The sequence below is a fragment of the Corvus moneduloides genome, chromosome 5 (genome assembly GCF_009650955.1).
Source record: "Corvus moneduloides isolate bCorMon1 chromosome 5, bCorMon1.pri, whole genome shotgun sequence".
Taxonomy (NCBI): Eukaryota; Metazoa; Chordata; class Aves; order Passeriformes; family Corvidae; genus Corvus; species Corvus moneduloides.
In genome coordinates this window covers 9,756,080-9,780,931 of record NC_045480.1, presented here as the reverse complement: position 1 = coordinate 9,780,931, position 24,852 = coordinate 9,756,080, and the positions used below count along the sequence as shown (strand labels likewise).

Here is a 24,852-nt window from a genome sequence, read left to right as displayed (position 1 = left end):
ATGTGGAAAAAAATTCCCCTTGAAGAAATCTGTAAAGCATTGGGGTTGTTTAGGCACAAGAAAACCCAGAAGGAAGCACTACAGCAGTGTTGTAGCACAAGCATTGTCTAGGTTCCTGCTGGGTAACACATGAAGAATGTTTAAATCACTTCCTGATGGTGAAGATAGTGAAGCTCTTTCATGCCTTGACTTGAAAGACTGGGAAACAGCCATCACAAATCTCACCTTTCAACAGGAAATGAATGGGATTATGAAACAATCCTCAAAAACAGTACTTCCCTTGGCTAGTTATTTAGCCAGTTTATGGTTCTTGACATATTCACAGTTTTCTCCAATCATAGAATCATTAAAGCTGGAAAAGACCCTCAAGATCATCAAATCCAGTCATCAGCCTAAAACCACCATCATGTTCACCATAAAATCATGTCCTCAAGTGCCATATCCACATGTTTTTTGAACACTTCCAAGGATGGTCACTCCACCACTTCCCTGGGCAGCCTGTTCCAGTGTTTGACCACCTTTTCCATGAAAAGTAATTCCTAATATCCAATCTAAACCACCCCTGGTGCAAACTGAGCCCATTTCCTCTCGAACTGAATATTGAATTAATATTTTCTCTTGCAACGTAGATATGCTAGCTTTCACATACTCATCTGCTAAACCTGTTTTTTTTGAAAAATGAAAGGACACCTGTTGAGTAAATATATTCCATCTTACCTTGGGCACAGCCATGAAACTGAGCCCAGGGTAAGGCAAAGAGCAGCTCTGTAGCAGCAAACAACCCAGGCCTCCTCAGTGGTATTACTGAAGGCATTTTTTGCAAGATAAAGAGTATCATCAGCAGTTCCTAGGTAACAAAGAGGAAAGGATTTCTGTCCCTCACCAGGAGATGTGATTATTGAATCATTCTGAGCAGATACCAATAAGTCAAGCCTTGAGGCTGCAGCATATGCTATTCAACCATTAACCAGTTTTCTTCCCGTCTGGCCAATTCTGCCTGCAGACCTCCAAACCCTTCTACCTAAAATCCTAATGTCTAATTTACCAAATTAATCTGAAAGATGAGCAGCTGAGGAGACACCTGTCAGCTCAAGGTAGGCTAGGTGGGAGGCTGCCTGTCTTTAGAGAGGCTATGAATGATAATGCAGCTAAACTTGGAGGGGTAAATTCTTCTGATGTGACAAATAATCATGTGTGAGGCATGTATTGTTTGGTTCTTAACTGAGAATTGACAACAAGTGTAGTGGGAGTGTTGTGATAGAGATGCACTGAGCCAGGTGCCTGGAAACTCAGCCATGTCATCTGGATTGCAGTCAGTGCTCCAAAAGCAAAGCACCAGTTGTCACTGTTTACAGACACTTTCACTGTCAGTCTCACCAAGGGGGTGACAGAAGCAGTCAGAAAGTGGAGATAGAGGCCAGCTGCCTTAGCCGTGAGGTGGCATACTTTTCACTTACGACTGTCTGTTGTTTGCCATGATGAACAGCAGTCCTCCTCTTGCCTTAGCATTTACTGGGTAAGGCTCATTTGCCCTGATGCTAATTCATCAGTTAATTGAGGTCTTCACGGCACAGTTTCTCATATTTATCAGAAGCTTCATAGCTGTTTAGCAAGTAATTTTTTTTTAAATGCATAAAACAGAGAATTGTCCTTTTATATCCTTTGACACCTCAATCAGAGTGCAGCATAGCCTAGCATCACTCTGTACACTGAAACACCACAAGGTACCACCACCTTGTGCTGACACTCCTAAACAGTGCTGCCATGCCCTGCTGGCTTGTTGGCAGTGCACACTTGTGACAGCTTCCAAAAACCCCCTCACAGAGCCATGATCCAGCAATTCACTAATGCCTTTCCTGACACCTCTCAGAGCATCATGCTGCCCAGGTACCTGCTCCACACAGCGTAATCCCACGCAGCTCTAAGCAAGCACGTGACTTTGAGGGATGAGGTGCTGCCAATGTGTTATGCCTTAACAGATTCCTTTTTTTTCTGTGAAGCTTAGGGAGCTTAAACACCTTCTGTTTCACTTTTATAGCATGCAGTTCATCCAGTTTGGCACATACACACAGATCTGGCTGCCCTGAACAACTTCTGAAGGTTATTTGTGCTTCACTGTAAGGGGGTTTAGTAAGCTCTGGTCAGCTCTTTTCACCCTTACAGTTTCCTGTTCCACAAGTCCAACTCTCTCTCAGCAACTCAATCTCTTCCTTTGCTTTTATTTCCTCTAAAATGCAGTCTTCACAGTGTGATTCTGTTCAGGTTAGGAAGTGCCAGTTCTCAGATAGTCTGTGAAATTAATAAGTCCTCTCAGTTCATGATACAGCTGCCTTCTATACAGTGCTGTTGTTTTTCCAGGCTTTCTGGGGAAAACCTTGTGAATTATGGTTGGTTCCTTTAAATAACAAAACAATTTCCCAAATTTTCCTTTATAATGTTTTGCACTCTTCCTTGGCTCAAGTAAAAAGGATTAGGTCATTTTACTCCGCCTCCTTTATGAGAAGAAATGCAAGCATGAAAATGCAAACTATCTAATAAAGGGTGGGTTTACTTTTCTTGAGTAGGATAATAGGAAGGTCTCTCTCCAGGTACAGAATTTCATTAAAATTGTCGGAATTTAGATTTTATGCTTTTATTACATTCAGCTAATATTCACCATCAGTTCTGAAAATGTGTAGGAGGAAGGTTAATATTCACATGCAGAGTTGTGTGTTAAGTAACAGGGAGGACAACACAGCAACTAGGAAAAGTGAGGGATTTTCTTTTTCTACTCTGTCTCCCTTGATCAGTTGAGGGGGGTAAACATTATTAAAGCCATGTTACAAAGGTGAGGTGATGCCTCCTATTCTGTGTTATGAGCAGCAATCCCATCACACACAGCCAGTGAGTGACAGATTTTAACAGGAGATAGACTGCCAAAGAAAATTCAGACATTATTGATAACTGTTTCCTTCCCCAAAATTAGAGCCTTAAAAGAATGACCTTGGCACTTCTGACCTACAATGACACAAGTTCTCACCAGGGAGACAAAAAAAGCTGCAGTATCCTTCAGGAGAACAGGAACTACTTCCCACTGTGGAAAGATCAAGAGAGTCTCACATTTAACTTGCCTTTCTTTCCCTCCTGGTTACTCAGAGAACCATCCCAGCCTTAAGGCTTCCCACATGTTCCACTCCCTGTGGGTACCCACAGACCCTGCTTGAACCCCGTTGTTGACAAGCCCTGCCACAGCCCAGACAGCTCTTGGCACAGGGGCACAGCCTCGGCACAGTCACATGCCACAGCAAGCAGCTTCCTGTGTGCTGCCTTCACTCCCCTCCACTTTTCTCCTCCTTTCTTTTCAATTCTCTTCATAAAATACCTTCAGGCCTCTCAGCCCCCTTAACAATCATCTGAAAAAGAGAGAAGTGATGGGGTTTATAGTGAAAACTGGCAAATGTAATTAAGCAGCTGCCAGTGATGTCTGCTTTCTATATTCCAGCAGCTGCATTATGCATCCTTGCTCTTCTCCCTCTGTCCCTCTGCTGCCCTATAATCTGCCATGATCTATTAGAGTGAAAATTGTAGTCAATGTTTCTCATCAAGACAGATCCTGTTGACTTTCCGCTTAAATATTCCTGAAACCACCCAGACTGTCCCCATGAACACAAAATGCATGACAATCTTAGGGGTCCCACATGCAGCAGAGGTTGAGCCTGCTGCCCTGTTGCACAGCAGGACACCTGTATATGGCTACATAAGTAAGACTACAGAAAGGTTAGGCTTTTTTTTTTTCAACATCACAGATTTTAGCTCCTTTCTTCGTGTTCTAGCAGGTATTCTTTTGTTTCTAAGGTGATCATTAATTTGCAATTTTGATATTATATTGTGTTTGTTATAATTCACTTAATCTTCTTTAGCTGTCTCTACTTCTGATATTAACTTGCTTTTTTTTTTAACATTGAGGCTGTTTTGCATACAGTCAAATTGCTCCCTTTACATAATCTTTAATGAACTTTTACCACTTTATTATGATGGTTCAACAGAATTAATCAAAATTTCATCGAATATCAATTATGTCCACAATGTGTTAGCTCCAACTGTGGTCTTTGAACTATGCAGGATCTATCAGATATTGTACTGGGTATTTGTTCAAGTCTTTTCTCTCTGTAAAGTACAACACTGCAGTGTTGTAAGTACTACTCTATACCACTGCACCATACTATAAAGCACAGGTAATAAATTGAAGAAACCTCTGAAGGCTGTCACCATTCTTTTCTGCCAGAGGACAGACTAAGTTTTATAGACTTATTAATTCATTTTTCAGCAAAACATTAAGAATCCAAGCAACTCGGCAGCATTTATATGTTCCTCTTTCATTAGTTATCTCAAAGAAAAAAGCTTTGTCTACATAAAACTGTACATATGAAACTTCAAACATCTAAAATTATCCCCACAGATATTTTCAATTTCAATTGAGGTAAACAAGTGATAAACTGAAACATAAAAAAACCAAAAAACTCCACATTCTAGTCTTCCTTTTGAAAAAAATGGATGAGTCAGCTCAGGATCCAGGGTTGGACTATTCAAATTCAGCAGGGAAAAATTTAGATTTGGGGCTTCCTTATTGCAATTATTCTTTTCAAGGCATTAATGAACATAGTGCCAAAGGATGGTTTCCTCTTTGTGTAAGGCTGTTAATTTCCAACATAAAAATGATATAAAATTTCTTTTTTTCTGAACACAGTCACAGCAGTATCAGTTGAGTTAAAAAATTGGCAAAATGCATCTAATCTCAGATTATTTTAGTCCTTTAAATTCTGAACACAATGGGAATGGAGATGGTGCAAGGCTCATTAATTCATATGCATTTCCTTTCTGAGCAGCTGTAGGCAGCTTAGAGCATGAGGTTACACAAATTCCTCCCAAAGCTTTGATTTACTTCAGTCCCATTTTACCCAGTAACTCCTTTCTTTCTCCTCAGACAGTTTTGTCTTCTCCACCCCATGAGTAACTGCCTTATTGAGGTGGGGTTAATGCATTGAGGTTTGGTTTTGAAAATTTGTCCTTTCCCAACCCATTTTAGCAGTCAGTGTTACTGACACGCCTTTAGCTTCCAACTACCATAGTTTTTGCTCCTTTTATCTCTCCCAAAAGATGACTCTTTAGGGGAAAGATATCATATGACCAGAACATGAGTAAGAAACTGGCAGTGACAACCCATCCATACCAAATCTTACATCTCCTCCCTCTCATCCTAAGGACTGTATTTGCCTTTCATATGACCTGCATGTGCTTCTTTGCATCCCAGTGCCTCAAATCATCACACTGGACATCAGGGACTCTCTGAGATTTTTATTCAGAAACCACAAACTTGTGGAGTTATGGAGTTATAGAATTATAGAATCACAGAATCATTGAGCTTGGAAATGACCTCCAGCATTATCAAGTTCAGACTTGGACCAAAACCCTAGAATCTTGTGAATGTTGTTGACAGTTGTTTCAGTCAAAACCCGAAGTACCCCAAGGCACAGCAGGTTGCCTGTTGTCTGCTTGCCTGCTTGTGTTAAAGTGTGCTCTGACTGCACGAACGCAAATCCAGCAACACACCATCCAGACTGAAGAGAGCCTTGGGGCTGAAGGATCTGATTATGAGGGACAAGCCCCTATGAAATACAGGAGGGAAGAGGTGGAAGCATGCCTGTAGGTACTACACAAGCAAGGAAGTCCCCTGCACTTTAAAGCCTAGGGTTCTCATCTCATATTTGAGATAAGAACACACAAGTGAAAAACAAACCATCAAAGAATGCTTGTTGCTGATAACTGACTCTCTGTTCTGGGAAGTCATGAGTATGGCTATAGCTTTGGAATATAAGTCCAAAAGAAAAAATAATTCACAATTTGTCTCTTAAAACCAGAGATTAAGCATGTAATGTCTTTTTATAATGTAATATAACTTTTAGAACTGATGTCACTATAGGTCTGTAACATATGTAACCGCTACCATTACAATCCCAGCCAATTCTGTCCTCTGTATTGTACTTCGAAGAATAAAAGCTGGCTAATGACTTCCCATATCTCTTTCTACAGCAAGAGTCTCTCTGAAGCAGGCTGCTGTAAATTATAAGATCAAGCAGCTGCCTACTAAATACCAACAGCTGCAGAAGTGCCTTGCTGAGCCATGGGTAGCACGTGCAACTTGCTTTATGTTAGAGTTGCTTGGGAAGGAGATTTGTTAGACAGACAGGCCACAAACAGAAAAGGAATCATTTGCCTTCCTGGTGCAGTTTTTAAATCCCCTCTCCCCCATCCTTTCATGGCTCAATTTGCTTTTTCACATTAAACAGCAGCAATTTATACGATAATACCAGTGACATAAAATCTAGAGAGTTTCTCGAGTCCTCCCTTGTCTGGGCAATCCCTCCCTGTCCTCAAAAGAAGAAATATGTAGGAGTTTCATATTTTGAAGCTTGCATGCATGCAGTCTCTCTGTGACAGTGATGGCTGTGACAAGGATTTGTCAGGGCCAGCAGACACAATTCATCCATGGCTGATGCTGCCACTGCACAGGACAGGGTCATCTGTGCAAAGTTCAGCTGCATCTCAGGGTTCCCAAAAGCAGCAGCTCAGGTCTCAGTGAAAATATCCTACCATTGTTGAAGGGTAATGTGAGAAACAGCACCTTTTTCAGGCCCCACTGCTTCATGGTCTGTCAAAGAAATCGCTGATAGTAGCAACTCTAAGGAGAACTCTAAGGACCTGCTACAAATTCACATATTTTGGATATTTGCAATAATCTGGGGATTTGAGCCCTTGCTAACATTTTCTAATGTTGAGATTTCAGATAATGTCAGACCCGTGAAAGGTAAGTTATTTTAAATTCCTTAACTCAAGATAGGTTATGAAACAAGCAAAATCCAAATTCAAAACGAGGCAATGCAAGACAAAAAAGGATTATGAAGACACAGACATACAGAATCAAAAGGAAATAAGTTGCTGATGACTTAGATCAGGTTTAAGGGAATGTCTTGCTTTGGATGGTTCAGCTAACAAGCTGACAGGCTCTTCACAATCTTCCCAGTGAGGATTTCTCACATGACTTGTAATTAGAGAAGGGATTCAGCATCTGAAAAAGAAGGGCGGTTAAAATGGTGATCAAAACCCTGGGTAGGTATTCTCTGTAGATCAATCCTTACTTTTCATAAAGACCTGCTACGTGGCTACCAGGCTTCCATAGAATCACAGAATCAAAGAATGTTTTGGGTGGGAAGAGAACCTTGAAGATCACCTAATTCCAATCTCCCTGCTCTGGGTAGGGATACCTTCAAATGGACCAGGTTGCTCAAAGCCCTACACAACCTCACTTTGAAGATTTCCAGTGATGGGGTATCCACAACTTCCCTGGGCAGCCTGTTTCAGTGCCTCACCGCCCTTAAAGGATTTTTTTCCTAATATCTAAAATAAACCTAGTCTTTTTCCATTTAAACCCATTTCCCCTTGTCCTGTCACTATCTTTCCTTGAAAACAGTCTTGCTCTATCTTTCCACTGAGTTCCCTTCAGAAACTAGAAGGCCCTAAATGAGGTCACCTTCTCTCCAGTGCCATAGGAGACACTCTGCTACACAAATTTGATATGAAAATGTACTAATTAAAATCAGGAAGGTGGGAGTGATGTACTCTCTGAATCCTCCAGGCCCCAAGAAAAGATAATTTCAGATTTTGTCCCTTCATTCCTCAGATCTTGACAGGTTTATGAGAAGGTCATGTTCCCTCTGTGCCCTGTAAGTGCTCCTTACAGATTAATGGTGGAAGGACTGGTGTGGTGTCCAGAGCACCACTGCAGCTCCATGTGAGCCCAGGCTGAGCTGAGCACACCAGAATTTAGAGACCTGTGTTAAACTCAGATCATTAACAGATGAAAACTCCCTGATTCCCAGACCATCCAAACAAAATTCATATGATCAGAAGCACAATATAAATCCAAAGCATAGTACACATCTACTGATCTAGACCTGGTGAGTGTTTTCCACAGCATTAGGCTCTTACCTGTCCAAAGTGAAAGAGAGATCCCTATGCAGGAAAGAGATATAAAATACCAATGAGAGAGTAACAGCAAAATTTTTCTCTCCTGTTGAAGGTGTCAATTTGCCTCCCCAGTTTACCAGCCATTGCCCTTCACCCCAGAAAAAGAAGTTGCAATTAAGACAACTTTGCCTGCTGTGTTTGTCCAAACCTCTTCTGAAGTGATGATACTGCACTCCTCTACCCAATTAGCCTGAACAAACTGACCTTTAAAATGAATGAACCGTTTATCCTTGGACATCCTGGGAGGGATTAGACATGACAGTCATATTTAATAGGAAGAAGCTTAATAGGTTTTATTCCTGTAATACAGAGATCTCTGCTAATTTCAATGTAGTTTCCCAAAGAGAGTACATAGACACAAATTGAACAATCCCAGTGGTATAATCAGAGATACAAAAGTAGAGAATTTAGCTTAAAACTCCCCTACAAAGGCTGACTCTCGAGAACCTTTGACAACCCTGCTGCTCCCACCTGATCTCTCAGGGTAGAAGGTTCCTGGACTCTCGGTTCTGGCACACAGTGAAAACCCAGTTAGGGGAGTTTATTTAAGTGAGATTAGCACTAATTAATCTATTTAAACATGAAATTGAGATGGGGTCAGTGTTTTAATAGATGTCTGTAAGACAACAAAAACCAGATGTGTTTTCCTCAAATCTTTCCCCCACACAATGTGTACCAACCTCTCTTTTATATGTTTTATATATGTAAAAAAGGTCTTGATTTAGGTAGACCATAGCATAATGAAATCATGTTACAATAATATACATTCTGAGAACTCAAAGCTAATGAGGAATGACATTTCTAACATAGGCAACCTGGTTATCCTTTAAGGAAATGGCAGAATGCCATTTTTTATGCAGCAGTTTTCTGCCTGTCCTCAGTGATATTGCTACTAGCAGGAAACAGGGTCTTCTAAACAATTCCCCAATTCTTCCAAATACTCTTTTCTATTAATCGTCATGATAGCTGTATTTTTTAAATTTAAAAAAATTGTCTCAGCATGCAACTAAGAAGTCTGACCACTGTGTCTGTCAATAAAGTATCCAACTGCCTGGTTGGAATACCTGAGTAAGGAACACTGTTGCCAGACAGATTTTAGTCTTCCTCAGCCAAAGGAGAGGAAATATTCTGGATTTATAGAAGTACAAATCTAATTAAAACCAGGCCCTACCTTTTATTCATACTCCATTTATTCTCCACAGTTGCTCCACATCTGTGCTAGGCTCTACCTACCATCATTTCAAGACTGTAAATTACCAAGTAGCAAGCAATTTGTGCTGCTAAGTTTATGTGCAATGTTACTTCCAGAGTTTTATTGTAACTTAAGAAACAAAAACTACTGTACTAAGGAGAATGGCAGGGAAGAAACCTTCACAGATAGAGACACATCAGGCTGAATTATAGCAGTTACCCAACAGTGATGTCTGCTGAGTTGTAACAGACAATAATACAAGTGTACCAAAAAGGAGACCATTAAAATGAGATCCTTCTGATAAAGCGCTGTTCTTCACAGTCTGCCTTTCTGCCTTGAAAATGTCACATTTGTTAACTAGATGTAGAAACCATGTAACACTCAGTTGTGAAAGCAATAATGAAAACAATGACATTTGTTGGAACCCTGGGTTTAGAAAATTTAGGTTTCTGGGATATATGTAACAATATGGAGGATTTGGGGTGTGGATTTGTTCTTCTTCTTTTCTTCTTCTTCTTCTTCTTCACAAATCTGGGTGCTCTGGTATTGGGTCAAAAAACCCGCAGTGTGGATCATGAATAGTTAGTTATTGGATTATAAGAAAAAATAAATTACTTGGCATTCCATAATTGGGTGATTTGGACCTTAAAAGAGCTTGGAAGTTAGAACTCGGAGCCATTTTCCGCCTTGTTAACTAAGAAGCACATCCCATGCAGCTGTACCATAGATAAGAAAATAATAAACATCTAAGTCCGAAGAACAACCTAGCATCCTCTGCCTTTTAATCCAAACTCTGAGTAAAAGAACTCACGAAACAAAAGTAAAGAAGAAAAGAAAAATGAAAAAAGAGAAAATTAACAGCATTAGTTGATAATGTCCAGATCATTTTATGGAGGAAAAAGCTCAGGTAAAATGCAATGATTCCAGGAAGAATTTCATCTGGAGTTAGATATTCACTATAATTGAAGGCTCAGTGAATAAATAGATGTATTTCTTCCAGTTATCACCTGGGGTGTAACCACAAATCAAAGACTGGTCAGAAGAGTTGCCTTGCCCAGATGTTGCCATCCACTTTTCAGGATCCATTGTTCTCCACCTGACAATAAAAACAGGCCTTTCATAATGCTGCTGTAGTTTTGTCCTGGAAGTTTTCATGACCGAGTGAACTGAACACGTAACCTCAGGGTGACTTTAAACCATCATGGTTTAAATATTGTTTCAACACGGCAACATCAGCCTGATATAATGGACTATCCTGCCTCCAGCCCCAGCCCCTTACTCACCAGTCTGACAGAGTCTCTTCCTGAATCTGGACACAAAGCACTAAATGTCTGCACCCAAGCTATAAAAAAGAGAAGATAAGATATACCTGACCAAGGTACATTGGACTTGTCTACTTCCAGAAAACACATTAACAATCCCCAGCCACTTCTTCATCCTCTGGTCAGAGCACACATGCATTTTCTGCTTTGGTCAGGATCATTAAGGCCATCTCTATATTCTTTTTCTCTCGCTTCTTCCTCCCAAATTCTTTGTAAACTTCTGTCCAATTAGAATACAAAAATACACAGAATGGCATATGAATTCTTTTTTTTAAAGGAAGCAACACCTTAAAACATCAGCCACTTTTCTCTGCACAGTTGCTATGCGAACATCAAAACATCTTTCCCAAGTCTATTCTCCTGGCCAAGGCACCACATTCAGTGACATGCACCATTTGTTTGTTAAAACTCATCAGTGCTAAGCACATTTTATAATTTTAATAAAGCCATTTTATACTTTTATAATTGTGGCAGGGCATATCACCCTCTCCCCACCAACGGGTGGCCGGTGCAGATAGGAGAGATAAGTCAGGTGGGCAAGGCCCAGTGGGTATTGTCTCCTGGCAGAAAAAGGTCTGCCAGCTTAACAGATGTGGGAAGAGATAAAAAAACCATAGGTGACCAAAAGGCCTGTTTTCACACTATGAAAGTACTACAGTTTATCACAGAGGCAGAAGTCTCTTACACACACCTTGGGAACATGAGAGACAATTTCTTCCTGAAGTTTGGACACAACTTCGGGGTTACTTTTCTGGAAATTGAGGGAAAGGATTTTGATGTGTGCCCCTTCAACAATTTGGTGGTAAGAAACATTGGATCCTAAGTTATACTATTTCTTAGCTGGCTGTAAATTTAATGGTACCTTTAATAATATTCCCTTTTGTCTTGTTCCTGTGTAGTAATAGTCCACTTTAAGTCTCATGTCTGTTAGTTTTGTGTCTATTAAATAAATAATTCATTCTATAATAGACCAAATCAGCCATTATTAAAGAACTTACAAATGAGAGTGGGTCGTGGGGTGCTGGCCACCTCAATAACACGACTGCCTGCTGCCAGAAGCTTGAGCAAGAGGCAGGGACTTATTTAAACCCACATCATCCATTCATAACAATAATTTCAATAATAATTTAATTTACGTTTTATAATTTTATAATTTTAATAAATGACAACTGGTTGAGTGATATGGCAAAAGGTGAGAGAATCTGGATGGAAGAGAGGAAAAAATAAAGAGAAGCTGTATCTTCTGCTACTGTTTTGCCTCCTCAGTACATAGCACGGCTCATGAATATGATTCCCTCTAAATTCCAGCTGTCACAGAGCCGTCAGTGTCTTCATGCTGAATAAGAATTTCTTGCTAAACCACTCACTTATCTCAACTCTATGTAATGCTCATGTCGCTAAATGACTGCATAAAATGGTGTCTTTAATACTTGTGAGTTGTGCTACATGTGGAGCAGTATTCCCACAGAGATCTGAAATTTGCTACCTTAGCAACAAAATCATGTTAATTTAATATGTGTGTGTGTGTTTACCTTCACTTATTTCTTCAGATGTTCTACAGGAATGAAAATATACTGAGAGATATTCCCAGTTCCTAAATCTGGGATTTTAGGTTATGCTAGAGTCAGGATAGTTAATAATATCATGACCAGGTCACACTGGTATTCATCCCCAGCTCACCCAAGCAGAGTCCTCTCAAACTGAGACGACCACAGGTTGACATCATTCCCAGCCAGTCTGAATGGGATTTTTCCTTCATTGAGATTTCTAGATTATTTCTTTCTCAGGGAAGGGCAGTTCTGTTCTGGATCAATTTGCCACAATCTGTACTGTTCAGCTGTCCACAAAATACACTAAAATGACACTTCCAGCTGTACTGTATTCCAGAACTTATAAAATTAATTTAATTTTAAAAGTACATAAATTAACAATTTTATTTTGGTCTTAGATTAAGAGTAAATGAAACATATTAAGGGCTTAATATCTTCCACAGCACCTATGGGGTGTCTGGGAGTTATTCAACACAACAGTATAGTTCAGCCTACAGACTATCTAAGGGTTCCTTGTAGAGGAGAAATCCTCTTACATATCAATTTCTTAAGAGGTATTGTAAATCAGAACTAACCCTGAATTTTAAGACAAGGAATAATAAAACATATTTTATCCGAAATTTAAATGTTTCAAACAAATCAACATATTATAAAGAATATTGGGGGTTTTTTTGCCAACCCTGGTCAAAGCAAACTATTCCTTTTGTATCCTGTGTTTTTCAGAAATAATTTGGTATATTACCTTTTAATGTAAAAATGTACCAGGACAATCAATACCTCAATAAGCGTCTGTTATCACTGAGAGAGGAGATGTGAAACTGAAAGTAGCAAGAACATGTTGTCACTTGCAGCCCCAAGAAAAATCCAAATATATCAGAGATCAGAGAATGTTCTGAGTTGGAAGGGACCCACAAGAATCATCAAACACCACTCCACAAATTATAGAAATGAGACAAACAGGACCATTAGGTTTGCTCTGTTGGCTTTTTTGTAAATGGCATTTTCAGCCTCGGCCCCACCTACACCCATGGTGTTATTTTCCCTGAGTTAGCAGAGTGATTCCACCTAGCACATGTTCATGTGGTATCACAACTCTGCTGGGAATCAGCATCATACACAATTGATATTGGGTGATTAATTTTTTTTTACTTCTAAGAGGTGCTTCATATTCTTTGGAGACAGATTGTTTTATTGGTTTCAGGCAGCAGTGAAAAGAGAGAAATGCAGTACTTTGATGTGTGCAAGGAATGAGATAAATCCAGAGCACAGGAAAAGGCAGCAATGCTCCAGTGATGTCTCCAAGCCATTTAATTAAATTTTGCACTGTCTTGTAATCACACATTTCTGGCGGTGACCTGAAGCATCGGAAACAATGGAGCAGAATTTAGTGCTCTGTCTATTTCTTTCCATTTTTAAGAGAGAACCAAAAGGGTCTCAGTATGGACAAACAAGAGGAATGTGGACTTTTGGTGTGACCTAACTGGCACAGAAAGAAGAGACGCTCAGGCAGGACTCTATGAGTCTGTTAATATCAGCTGAAAACAGCAAGGCTGCATCATGCTTCCTAACTCACTTAAACAGGGCAGACAGGGAAAAAGGAAGTACCACTGCTTAGCAACAGCATTTCGATCCATTACAGATGGATTGTGCCACTCAGCAGGACCATGATCCCTTCCACCCCACTGCAGGCAGGGAGGCAAACACACATCAACAAGAAAATGCATAAACTCTAGTCAAGCTTTCATGAGGCTGAATACTAAAGCAATGCCTCAAAAGTTGATCCTCGTCCCTTCTTTTTCAAAGATGTGAGAAGGTGATTGGATTTTTGCCAGTTGGTTTGTCAGGGCCTGTTTGGGCTGGGGAGAAAGTTTGCTTATGTTATTAACAATTAGGAGAGCTGAAGAAAAAATTAAGTAAAATCCTGCTCTCTAAAGCAGTTGGGGGCACAGCAGGGATGTACACAACTGGAGTTTCTTACTCCATCTTGCAGAAGGGAAAGCACCGGTATCAGAAGGAGCAGAGCAGACTTACAGCGGTTGCTTACCTCTAAGATCGTGAGCACAGGTTCCTTCCTCTTCTGGGGTGCACAAGCCAAACACACAGTTCCCCCCTCTACATCTGCTGGTGCCATAAACTGTCCCAGAAATCCATATTGTCACTTTGATTAAGGGTGACAAAATCAGCAAAATGCAGAGCAAAGTGGATGCTCTGTTTCTGCTCCAACCAGAAAGAGTAGCATCAGCAAGTTCTTAACGCCCCATTGACTCCTGCATGATGGTGATACAGATGGTACAGTGAAAAACCAGCAGTGAGAAGAGCTACATAAAACCTAGAATTTTAGGATCATTCTGCAGAGTTCCATCCTGTTGAAACACATCTGTTCAGCTATAGAGACAAGATGTGCTAGCTGCAGATTGATCGAAAAGAGTCTGAAGAAGGGATGTTACCGCCTGCAGTAGCACGAGAGGGGTGTTAAAACAAACAACACAAACCAGCAGTTAGGTTTTGACTTTAGACTAACTTTGATTCACATTAAAAGGAGTAAAGCAGAACAAATAGCCTAAACTGCTCAGTGAAGTGCGTCAGAAAGCAAGTCCAGCCATAAAGCACTAGTCTACTCAGGGATTATATAGGGTTCTATCAAGTTGGTTTAATACCTATCTGTATTCTGCAACAATTTTCTCTATAAAAAAAGGAGTTTAAAAGAGTTTGTTTGCCTCACAAAGATTTACTAATGAGCCATATCCTGCTGTTTATTTGTATGCTGCATTTCTTTAAAAAATTCACAGATATTTAACCTGGAACTGTGGCATGTTTAGGGCTCTGAAAGTTATATTAGGAAAGGAACATAATGATGAATATCTCTCCTTCCAGAAGGAAGAAGATGAGACTACAGATGGGACTGGCAAACAGCAGGACCTAGATACTTCAGCCGCTGATAACTGCAAACAAATATTGCAGACCTCTGCATTCTATATATGGGGAGAAGCATGTCTGCATCTCTGATCAGCAGGGCCCTTTGCAGTCCTGCCCTGTAACTCCTGTGCTGCCTGCAGAGCTGGGCAGATCTGGGGACAATTCATGGGAATATCCAGGTAATGCAACCAGGCACAGCCCAGAGTTCAAACGCTTTAAAAGACCAAAGGCAAGGGGAACCTCGAGCCCTTTCAATGGTGCAGCCCTGTTGCTCTGTTGGGATTTGTCTTAAGGTTTTTGAAGAAAAGAAATGCTAGAGAAGAAAATGAAAGGCTTAAATAAAATTTTATAGCAACAAAAGGAAAATCCTACTAAGCAAACAAAAAAGTGAAATCTCTTATCTCCTATCACAGACTAAAAATCAGTTAGAAGCTGTAAAAAACAGTAAGAAAAAGGCACTGGTTCCCATCCCAGAAGAAAGGTTTTAAAAGTAAATTAATCCAATTTAATGGGTTTATTAAGAATCAAGATAAAGGGAAAAAATTAAATGGAAAATTTGTCCTCAGCTGAAAATCATTTAGCACAGTGAGGACCAAAGAAGGCAACAGAAGGGCTCCTTCCTCAGCCCAAAACAACAAATTTAATGCACAGAAAAAGCCCAGTAATCTATACAGAGAGGAACAATGTAAAGTCCTAGGATGAGTCCAAACAGACTAACATGGTCTCAAGAACACCACAGCATCCTTGTGAAGAGTCAGTGAACCACATCATTAACAGGTATTGGATGATGTGGGTAATATATACCTATGAGCACACACCTATGGATAACATACACATTTATTATGACATTATTTAAGCCCTTCATACAGCTTCATTCATAATCATGTGTCCAGTTCTAATCACTTATTATTTAAAATATTCCAGTGGAAGTGGTGGAAAATATATAGAAATGGCCCCTATAGAAGACATTAAAAAGACACTTGTCAGAGAGAAGCAATAAACATTACAGACAGTGAAAAGGGAATCAGATACTTCCAAGTTTTAAAGCAGATATTCATATCTCCTACTAATTTACTAAAAAGTAACTGAAAATGTAGTTAATCTGGAAAATTGAAAGAAATTTATTTTAAAATCAGACTAATCCTATGCAGATCACTACCACAACTCAAAAAAAGCAGTTGGATTTATAGAACAAAGACAGCAGTGGCCTAGTTAAGATTAGAAACAACAAACAAACAAACTAAACAAAGTTTCAGATATGCAGAGAAGTGCATCATTTAAGACTGGGGAAAAAAACACTTTACGTATTTAATTAAAATTTGGCCAGACAGGATTTCTAGTGCCTTCCTCTAAAGAATCTGACTGCTTTGACAATGCAAGAGCAGAGTGACAGGTTTCCCCTGGAGTGATGTCTGCTCTTTCTGCCTGTGCTCCTAAACTGGGTAATTGGGAATTGACATAAAATTCTTTGACTTTAATGATGAAGAAAAATATTACATATTCTACTGGATCTTCTTAGATAATTATTAAGTTAAGGTTTTGGGAAAGCTTTTTTCTACTCGGTTTTTATTCCCTGCTGTTTCCAGAACAATAATAAACATACTGATCCTGCACTTGACAGTGCCCTGCCCCTTAAAAATGTTCCCTACCACAGAGCAGTACAAAAGAAGGGCAACTCAGTTCCCTCATAGCCCCATATATTGCATAGGAAAAATGTATGTTCACTAGGATTTTTTTCACAGTCATCCATTTCAAAGATACCAGGAGAACACAGATGCTCATTTATTGACTATAATAACCTTCAGGATATTTCTTAGCATTCTAATTTAACAGCTAGCTGAATTTCCATTTTTAAAATGTTTTTAAGAACACACTCTCATTTTCTTACAAAAAATGCAAGTGAAAGGGTGAAAATCATATAGGTAATTCCAGAAGAAAAAAAAAATTATATGTACTTATATATATAAGGAAAGAAATGCTTTTAGTTGCTAGGTGACAACATTTTTACCTGTTCTGTCAGAGTATTTGCAAAATACTTACAGCCAAGAACATTAATGTCAGCTTTTCATCAGTTCTATAGCAGGTGAAGATATTCACAAAGACGTAAAATCATGCTTGAGAAGCAATCCAGTGTTGCAAGTACCAGCTAAATAATGTAGGACAACCTATTAAAGTTAGAAATGTAAATGGAAGATTATGGAAGGAGATTAAATTGATTAACATCTCATGCATATTGTGGGAGAATAACCAAGAGGAAAGATAAAACTGCTCGATAGTTAGTCTTCATGCTCACAGGTGAGGTGCTCTGAGTTTTCAGCCTGAGGTGAGAGCAGAGGATACAATTTTAGCCTTCACACTCAAGTTAAACATCATGAAGTTGGATGCTAGCAGCTCTCCAGAGCAGCATCAGGTAAAACACAGGGCAGACTTTTAGGAACTACATCACCTGAAACAAAAAAGCAATTGGAAGAATTCTGGAAAAGAGCAGAGAATTGGTACCATGGATACCAAGAGAGTTTTATGCAAACAATTAAAATCATTATATATACCTTGATTAAGGGATTACCGAAGCAAGACACAGTGAAATGTCAACATATTAAAGCAGAGAGATGTACAGAAATCAAAATTTAATGACATTTTCTTCTTCCAGTGGATTATCTTAGCTCTGAAAGCAGAGTTTTGACACTTAAAAATCAACTAAAATGTTCACATTCTTTATTAATATACATAAAAATTAATATATGAAATTAATATTAAAACATTTTTTGCTTTGATGAATTATGTACATTCCCCTTAAAGTTATATTTGGTCTATCCATGCAGACCCAGAAAAGAGGGAACCGAAAAACAAGAGTAATTTTCATACCAAATGAGATGTGCTGTGACAATTACTCTCCAGACCTTAACCTCAATTTGTGACACCACTACCACTTTACTGAAAACTAACAGTACAGAGAACAAAGGCAGTGCCATCCTCAATCCTGGTAGGGATCAAACATTGTGACTGCCCTGACCTGCACAGAGCTCTGTGCCAGCCTGAGCCTTGAACCATTGCTGGCAGCTTTCTTGGCTCTTGTCCCTGCTTGCAGAGGAGAAATCACCAGTGGGGAGGCCACTCCCTGTAGCTTTCAAAATATAGATACTAGAGAGCATATAATGAATAATTACCCTTTTCAAATAATTTAGCACAATTATGGTGCTGTACTTCACCTCGCAGTAGCCGTTGCATGCTTGGTGGCTACAGGAAAATAACTGGATTCTCTTGGCTCTCAAAGTGAGCACAAATGAGACAAATCATGTACCAGGAATTAAATCTCATTTAAAACAGTACAGTACATTAGTGCCTGATTGCTTTCTTAATCACTTTTGTTCTGTACAGAGCATCTTCCTTAATCATTCTTTTACCCTGTACGTAACACCTCCCATATAATTATACTGCTTTTACATTATATTATTTTGGATTAAGGAAGCACCTCCTCTGCTTTTAGTGACAATTATTCCACTCTGTGAAAGAAATTGGTTACTTTTTCCAGCAACAGAGCTGATGTCCATTGTGATATCTAAAATATTGCTTGATTAGTTAAAAGGTGATCATTTTCAGAAATCACTATGTGATAATTATCTACCTATTCTGGTATCATGCTTTTACTGAATTTGTCTCCATATGTGAGGTCTAAGGATGCCTTGTTAGGCTTTCAGGCTAAATCTCAATAAAATAATGGAAACTACGCCAAATTTTTTTGCCTAACACAAAACTCAGATCTCTTTATCTTCACTGTCACTTGCCACCTCTGAAAATGGCTCCCAATTACATGTTTCTTTCACCATAATTGAATGCAATTTTTTAACTCCGTAACTCTCTTAGTGCTCACCAAATCTTATCTGTCTGTGGCTACATGGTGTGGTTTGATGGTCCTGCTGTGGTTGCAAGTGGACACATACATTCTGAAAACAATTAGCAAAGTGGCAATAAAAAGAAAGGTGTCTGGCAGCATCAGCAATGAAATTAATAAATAAATAGGTGATGCCTAATCTTCTCCTCCCTTTGGAGGTTATTAGTGTTGAAAAATCAGGAATACTTTAAAGTCTGTGTGCAGAGTATAACGTAGTGGAGGCTGCATTGCTACTGAGTGCAGTACTCTGCAGCTGGAGATCCTGCTCTCTCTGAGGAGGTTTTATAGACAAAAAAAATATACTTGTAAAAAGTATGCATTTACCACTTACAGGAAAAATTGAAAGAAGTTTCGAATGGCAAACCATGAGGCCAAGTTCCCCATGGCTCATCAAAGCTCAATGTGTTCCATTCTGAAGCACAATGTCTTTGATCTTTCATGTAAATATCACAGAATCAGTATCTCCTCATTTCACTCTTTGAGTTGTGACTGCCAGGGATTTACAACTGGTGATAATTCATGGCTGGATAGAATTGGTCCAGAGCAAAACAAGCAGAGTAAGTACCATTTCTTCAAGGGAACAAATATTCAAATCAGCCTTTATGGTTCCTCCAGATGGAAATACTTTTTCTTTGATGAGGAATATTAATACAACAGCAGTGGGCTTTTTAATTAATTAGTGGGTCATTAATCTGCTGATCTCTGCAGATAATGAAATCTTAGTATTCAAAGAACTGAGAAGTTATTTCAACAAACTTTAAATGCTGAACTAATCTCTTCAGTGATGAGTTCAAACTCAATGTGAGAAGAGACAGAGCTGTAACAGGAGCTATTTGTTCCAACATCTGTATTGCTGTTCCAAGACTTGATAGTAAACAAATAAGCTCAGTAAAATCTCTTCATGTCTAAGCAATTATTTCAGCTTTTTTTTTTATGAACTAAGCACTAAGTGCATCTGGCTGAGTCTGACAAACTAATCTTCAATTATTAAAATTCATAATTGAAACAGAAAATATTTTCATTAATTGCAAAACAAATGTAGAGAATATCAGCAAAATTCAAAGGGACAGGACTGGCTTTATGTTTAAATTCTTAAAGAAAGAAAATGACTGATTTTTTAAAATTTTTAGGTGTTTTTTATCTATAAGTTTATCCTTAAATACCTCTCCAATATTTTTCCATGCAAAGAAATTACGATGCCATTTATAACTTGTTCTTTTAAATTTACATGAGTAGGAATTTCAGGTTTATTATTCCTCCATGTGGAACATCCCCAATATTCTACTTCATATCTCAGGAGATCTTTACACTTTCCTCATCTTTTTCATGTTTTAACAATTCTTTTTTTGACTGCCCTCGAAGACAGCAATTTTGATATGCTCTGGGCAAAGCAGTGTTGCATATAATCCACTCTCATGCCTCATCTTAGCCCATTAGCTGCTCTGTCCCACTCTCAACCAGAACATAATTTTCACAATTGTTGTCCCACACCTGAAAACATGCCTGGGTAAAAGCTCACCTTTTCCAAAACTGCAACAATCACAGTGCAATATTTATTCCTGGCCTGAAGCTGATTTCTTCTCCCTGAGTCAGTTGGCTCCCAATCTACCACTGCCCCGACCCTGCTGCAGCATTTAGGTCCCACTGTCACTGCTTCTGGTTTTGCACTTCTAACCCACCTCCTGGCCTGGAGCAGCAGAGCATCCACAGCTTTAATCTGAAGGAGGTGTCTGGACCCCAGTAACTCACCATTTGCTTCTATTTTATGGGGTGCTAAACCACACAGGCATCTCTAGAACAGGTCATTGAGCAGAAATCAGAGGGGGCAACTGACCTCATCACGTGCAATCTGAGTCTGCTTCCCAGTGAAATTGGAGTCGCTGAGCAAGCAGAAAACAGCAGCAAGGACCTCCTCTAGGTGAGCAGGAAGCCAAATTACTCAAAAGTGTAATTGAAACTGTCTCATGGTTTTCTTTCAGCTCTTTCAAAATCACAGGATGAGCAGAACAAATCTCTTGCCCAGTTACATGTTTCTGACAGGAATCAACAGCAGAGGTTTAGAGAAAAAGAAATGAACAGGGACTAGCACTTTGAAGTTTTCTCCACAGCATACCCCCATCTTCTGTCAAAACGCAATTCAGAGACTTCCTAAACCAAAGTTTGTATCTGCATCCTTATTTTTAATGATTCCTTTTTTTTTTATGAGCATATCTTTGAGACTTTTTTAGCTCTCAAGGTCCACGTCATGCGGTAGCAATGCGGTGCTTCTGCTGGGTAACAACTTTCTTTCTTGTATCTTCTAGAAACCATGTGTGATCATTTCAACTGCTGCCATACTGGTCTCATCCTGTAAGAAATAACAAACAGTTGTTCCTTACTCACTTTCTGTATGGTATCTCTGGTTTTATATTTCTTTCTGTTCAGCCTCCCTTTAGCAACTGTATGGTGGTTTTTATCATTTTCAACCTTCTTTGAATAAAACCAAAGAGACACAAAACATGAATATACAGTGAATTTAGAGTGACATAGTGATATTTTCTGATTTTTCCAATGAAGTCATCCCACTAATTGTTTAATACACCATCTGCCTTTTTTACCACTGCTGAACATTGAGTTGACGTTTTTTTGAAGTATCCACAAAAATGCCAAGATATATTTCCAGAATGGTAACAGCTTATTTGCAGACCAATTTTCTTTGGTTTAGTTAGGGTTGATTCCCTCTCTTCCCGCCTTTCTCCCATTACCTTGCACAAATCTACAGTGAATTTCATCTGCAAGTGTATTACAGATCTTTCAGCCTCATTAGATTCTCTTGCAAGTTGGCTCCTCAGAGCCAACTTTTGTGTTTACAAACCAAAATAGTTTCATACTGCCTGTAGACACTTCCCTTGCTCTCGTTGCTTTGCCAGATTCTTTGTGAATTTTTATCCTAGCCTAAAAGTTCTAGATAAGCTTCAGAATTATATCCTTGTAATTCTGAGCTTTCCTCCAGCTATATCAGCATGGGGGACATCAGAAATATAGTAAATAAGAAGATTTGGAAGGAAAAGCAGTGAACAGGCCTGTTGTGTCTGAGACTGCTTTCATCTGAGATTATATTTGAGACTTTATACAAATAAAATGTACCTGGTTTCTCTTCTCTCTTTGCAAGTGGTGATCCCAAGTATACCTAGCTAAAGTCTAAACTGTTGATAAAGTGGGAACTGAGAGGGAAAAAAAGTGTATCTAGTTATAGGAAATTCACTGGCACCACAGAGCCAGCTCCATCCCAACCAAAATCCGAGATTAAAGACAAGGGGAAAGAATCTGGAATTGCTGCAGAAAACAGTTTAGTCATCTGAGGCATTCTGGCCCAATGACTCCTTTTGTTATCTAATGAAAATGTTGCCATGTGAGTGTTTAATTAAGATTAGAAAACTACTTCACTCTTTTATAGCTCCAGGTACATTGCTCAGCATGCAACAACATTCCTGTGAAAGTAAAGGATTTTTTCCTTGTTTTCTCTGGCACCTTACTTTTTCTGCTGCCTGAACTTCATTCTGTCTGTGCAGCCATTCTATAAAGCACACCTTATTTAAATATGATTGATTCCCTTGCTCTTCTGGATACCCACTTCATTTCATACAGAATATTTAAACGCTTCAACAAAAGAAACAATGATCACTGGTACATCTCATTTTTTTCTTGTCCCTTCAAAGCAACATTCCTTTTTTTGTGTGTTTTCCCCTTGAAGACATTTCTGTAGCATTGAGTACCATAATCTGCCAGAATTTCATGAGCCATAATGAGATCTCATAGTATCATCCTGGGAGATGCTGTAGATTTCAGACTGCTTCACCAACCAATCCCTTTCAAGCTCCTTCCAAAATGAACAAGACAGTGAAAAATAAGGTAATTAGATAACACTGATTCAGTATTATGTTGCATGTTGTAAAAAAATAGGAGAGAAAATCTATGACATTCAGCTCTTTGGTGTTCTGCAGTGAAGTGCATAATATTTGCAATGCATAAGGTTGGTACTCTTATATCTCAATACACACCTCTGGAAATTTTTCAGTTTCCACAAGGAAGAGCAGATATTCACATTAAAATCCATTAATTTAATCCACCAAAGGCCATAAAAATTCAGAGGATGCTGAACCATCCCTTACCTAAGCATTTACAGAAATCTTGTAATTGAGAAATACTTACATTTCACTGAAAAGCTCAATCATGCCAGAGGAGCTTTCAACTGCTGATGTACCAGAGTTATTTGGAATATTCATTTTATGGTTAAAAATGAATTTGACTTAAGGTAAGGGAAAAATGCTTGGCTCTAGTGTAAGTTTACAGGTGATCTATATAAACTTGAGAGCAAGTCACTACAAATAACATCTTACTCACATGGCCCATTTCTGAGTAATTCCTTCCTTGACCTTGTATTTGGATACATTTGTCAGTAAAGATACCAGTTGTTAGTGTCTCTATTTATGAATGCAAGCCTAACAGTATAGATCATACAGGTTTCCCAGTGTTTCAGTGCCTATTCCTGGCTCAAAAATGAACAAGAAAACAGACCATCTTATTTCCTTTTATTTTCTGCCTTTTAAATCATATTCCCTGCCTACTTCTTCTGGCGCTTCCTCCCCTCATATAAAAGGCTCAAATCATACTGTTACAGCCTATAGCTCTTTCTCAGGGCTCAAGCAAATATTTGTGTATATAGGACATATATGAGCAGTTCATCCAAAACAAAATTTTTCCTTGTGTTACCTGTGAAGGGCCTAGTTTTATTAATGCAAATAATAGTGCAGATTCACTGCAGGTAACATGGTACAAATAACCATAAAAGATGCAGAAAAGGCCTGCTCCAAACCTTGAATCCACCTGAGCAGTAGTCTGGGTCAGATGCACTAATACAATCAAATCTTTGCTCCTTTTTCTTGGGTATTCTCCCTGTGTTAGCTGTTTCTAACCATGTGCAAGTTCCTTAACTCTCCCACTCATCACTGCTTACAGAGGTATTTGCTGCTTCTCTGAGAACTTTCCTACTGAGAGTATTTGTCAGGTAAGAGATCTCCCCTGCTTCAGTCACATAGGAACCTTCTGGCTGAGTGTGGGAGGCAAAAGTCTCGCTGCTTACAGATGGCAGGAGAGAAAAAATACACATCCCCTCCTGCCCTACCTCTGCAGCGACTCTGAGAGTCCCAGGAACCCTCAGCTAGAGACTGCCTTAGCAACCACGTGTTAGTGGAGACAACCTCCATCTGTTTAGCCTTCCTGTAAATATAACTGAGATCTTGTCAAGTCTATCAGTTGAAGCAAAATGGGAATTCTTTCCCTGTACTCATTTTCTAAGAAGCATTTTCTCTTTGCCTAACTTCACAGGACTCCACAGACAGACTGGACATTAGCTTGTTATCAGCCCATGAAAGATAGGCTAGAAAGGTGTCACTTTGTAGGTGTCACCCCAAAAGAGATTCCTGCCAAAGCAGAGCAGGCTATTTCCCTGCTGAATAAGCTACAGGAAAGAAGGATTGCCTTTGATACAAGCAAGGAAAGAGACAGCTCAGCCATCCAGGGGTGTGTCTGCATACACATGTACAACCTCACAGAAAACAAAAGGGTGGGATTTTGGTAACACCTGTAGAAGGGTCAATTCCTTTTCTCCGATTCCTTTCCTTCACCAAAGTCAAAGATGTCTCTCTTGTGAGGACTGCTTATCTTTGCTACTGAGGGACACTGTGAGTATGCTTACCAGGTTTTCTGGTGTGGTTTGAAAAGTATGATACTGCATTTCTTGAATATTTGGAAGAGGCCGAATAATAAAGATGAATTCGGAAAGGAAACAGCTGATGGCTTACTGGCTGCTCAGCATCTGATTTCATCAACTCAAAAATATCCTCATTTGATATGTGTGCAGGGACATTCTACAAA

At 39.2% G+C, this 24,852-nt stretch overlaps 1 long non-coding RNA gene across 1 annotated transcript in view; it reads right to left on the bottom strand.

Moving 5' to 3' along the window:
* Positions 1 to 17,867: 17,867 nt before the first annotated feature.
* The window catches only part of LOC116444313, a 37,882-nt gene continuing 30,897 nt past the window's right edge, over positions 17,868 to 24,852 (bottom strand). Inside the window, exon 3 of the long non-coding RNA XR_004240274.1 lies at positions 17,868 to 21,283. This is a non-coding gene — a long non-coding RNA (uncharacterized LOC116444313). The remainder of the gene's footprint in view (positions 21,284 to 24,852) is intronic.